We start from the raw sequence: 3,296 nt of genomic DNA, 5'->3' as shown, positions 1-3,296 counted from the left end.
AGAGGTTTTGCAAAATTTGATGGTATTTGTACTGGTTCATCAATACTTTCATTCCACCTCAGTCTGGTCCCACTCTCTGCTTGAAATCACTAACTGGAAAGTAATTTATACCAATAAATACAAGTAAGATCAACCTATCACATCATCATTAAATCTGAATTTAATTTCATTAACACCAAATCTAGATGCTTATAAAATATAACAAATTTCCTTACATGAGACTGAGATGATGTTATGAGAAACTAGTTAGTTAATCTATGTCAACTATGGAACTTGTAGGATAAGTATGCACTGTTCAACAAAAAAATTGTTTTATGATAAATATATTATCAGGCAATTTCATCATTTTGTAAACATTATAACATGTTCTCACACAAATGTAGACTGCATGTGTCAATAACTCAATGTGAACTCTTCATGTACTCAAGCTCAGTAAATATGAAATATATAAGACTGCTACCAACATAATACTACCCAATGTTTAACAGTAAACTATTTTTAGTAGGAAAATGACATAATGTATAGCAATTTGGTTATGTAAAGTATACCATTAGGGTATATAATAAATAAAGCTAGTTGATTATTATGAAGTATTATGTGCTGTACATAACTATATACTATACTTGTATACAACTGGTACCACAATACTTTTGTTTACACCAATATCACCATGAACATGTAAGCAATGCCATCAGCTACAATATTAGGATGTGGCTTTGACATCATTAGGCAATAGGAAATTTTCAGCTCCAATGTAATCTTACTGAGCCACATTTATATGGGTCTTTGTCTTTGACCAAAACATCAGTTTGCAATGCATGACTGAATACCTATAACTATATCTATATACAGTATTTTATTGTTTTATTGCTGTACAAGTTTAATAGACAAAGAAGATTAAAAGTGTGTAATTGAAGTATGCTTAAAAATCAGCTAAGCAGAGAATGAAGTACAAACAAGGAAAAAGGCTATTATTCTCATTTTCTATCATCTGGATACAAAATAAAAATATCACTGCCCATGATAGCCTCTGAAGTTGGAAGCTGAGATACTGAGGCATGGAAAAATTCAAAACTAAAAGAATTAAAAGGAAAATGCTAGGAGAGTAATGAGAGATTGTCTGAGCACTCACTGCCTAGGGAGATGATAAGAAGCCTAACAGTTTGGCATTCATTAGCTTGGTGGAATAAACTTCTCAAACTCTGACTCTCAGTCAGGCCCCTTATTTTGTGTGGACATCAAGAGGTCCATCCCTCAGGGCCAGATCCTTATTAACAAGTTCAATGAGAGGGTACATAAAGCCTAAATTGGATCAAAACACATTATATGACTATGTTATTCAGTTTAATGGATCTGAACAATGCAACTTATTTCAGTTGAAACCACATTTCCCATAGATGCCTTCCTATTGAGGCAGAAGAGTCTTTTTGTGTGAGAAGTGGATCCAAGTAGTGGCCATCTTGCTTTTATGTAGGGCACTCTCCTCACTTGAGCTCCATGACACTTCAAATGACTCTGAGCGACATGGAGTAACAAATAGGAGCTTCTCATTTCCCCCCAATTGCCTTTCATTCTCTAGCTCCTTGCCCAGACCTGGGTTTAGTTCCTGTGACAAAGTACATCCATTTCTTTTCCAGGTACTGAGTGCCTCGAAAGTTAGAGAGAGTGTGAGACTGTCTTCCGGTCCACCTAGTGGACTCCACATTGTGCCAGTGATTTATTTTTCCTTGCTCTCCTGACCTGCCATCATGTTTTTTCCTTGCTTGCCTGTCTTATGCACTCTAAGCACCAGAAAAAGTGGAAAGACAGCAGCCTTGCAAAGGCCATTTAATCATCTTCCACAATGGAATAAAGTTTAGTATATCTAGTAAATCCTAGTGGTTCCATTTCTGACTATACTGTGTTAAAATTAAACCACTCAAAAAATTATTCTGAGTCCTGAATTCTTCAAGCCTGTATGACTAGTATATATAATCCTTTTCTGTACACAGAACTACTTGGGAATAAAATAATGACCCAGTAGTTTGTCTTAATAAAGTTGTAAAAAGAACAGAGGATTTTAGATAATTCAGAGGTTTAGAATAAAATAGATCCTTTAATATAAGATCATGTTGGTAGAGGAAGATTACTTAAAATTCTATTATCTAAAACTTTTTTCTCTCAACTATTTTATGAAAGGCCTTTCCAAAGTATGTGCCTTGCCCTTTTCAATAACTCTAAAATTGACCACTCTTGACTGAGAACCTTTTTTCTTAGATGCAATAATTATTCAGTCATACTTGAGTCCTTTTTTTTCCCTGATTGGTGTATGGTGACTTTGTATATCTCTTTTAACTGAAACAAATATTAAACTGCTAAAAACAGATACTACAGTTGATCTTAGCCAAGAGGCCGAGAAGCGATTTGCACCAAATATTAACAAGAATATAAAAGATCAGTTCTCTTCCCCAGAGTTGAAATTCTTTACTTCATTTCCTAGCTTCTGCAAATTACTGATAAATTTAGCTTTTCAAGCAATCTCCTTTATGAAGCAAATACCCTTCAGGGGAATTGCTTGCTTTCCTCTTGCTGTGGTCAGTTGTATTATAAGAATCAGTGTCTTAACAGAGAATTGGAAAGGAGAAAATCATTTTAGAATGCAAGGATCTTTAAGGAGATAGGAATCCAGTTTAGGGGTCCAGTTGAGTCATCACAAGGGGAAGCAGGCAGAAACAGACAGTATGATCCTTCAGGGCTTGTTAGGAGAGAGAGCACTCTCAAGATACTTTTTCTGATTCCAAATTTTGCAGTCATAAGTATTTCACTAGAAATTTAGACTCAGCAATAGATTCTTCCAAATCTCAGTTCTTGATTGAGAAAATTAGATGGTGAGCTGTAGTTCAAATGCTAAGTATGCAAATGAACAGCTCCTCAGTCAGACACTAGTGCTGTCTGCATGCAAGGCCCTCATTAGATGTCCTCTCAAAGGCTCTGGCACAAATTTGTGGCTGTAAGAGATCTTGATGATTTTAAAATAATCAAGTTGTAAGCAGTAATTATTGACAAGATAAAAGAATCATTGTATTTTTTTTGTTTATTGCTAATTTTTATACAAGTTCCGAGTCAAGTGCCAAATGGAAAGCTCTGCTTGCCATCAGAACTACAAATACTGGTGTTTGTCTGATTCTTAGAAATATTATTTTTGGCCTTGAAAAAAGCCTGGAATTGGAATAAAAATGAAAAAGTGTATATAACCACATTTTATAAAATTCCACTTTCAAAAAAACTTTATGAAACATTTTGTATTGTATAGAAAC

General features: G+C 34.6%; 1 pseudogene; it reads right to left on the bottom strand.

Moving 5' to 3' along the window:
* Positions 1–2,299: 2,299 nt before the first annotated feature.
* LOC117283292 lies at positions 2,300–2,403 on the bottom strand (annotated as a pseudogene).
* Between the last annotated feature and the right edge of the window lie 893 nt (positions 2,404–3,296).

The sequence above is a fragment of the Fukomys damarensis genome, unplaced genomic scaffold (genome assembly GCF_012274545.1).
Source record: "Fukomys damarensis isolate Sample0158 unplaced genomic scaffold, DMR_v1.0_HiC HiC_scaffold_24, whole genome shotgun sequence".
Taxonomy (NCBI): Eukaryota; Metazoa; Chordata; class Mammalia; order Rodentia; family Bathyergidae; genus Fukomys; species Fukomys damarensis.
This window is presented reverse-complemented; position numbering and strand designations above follow the sequence as displayed.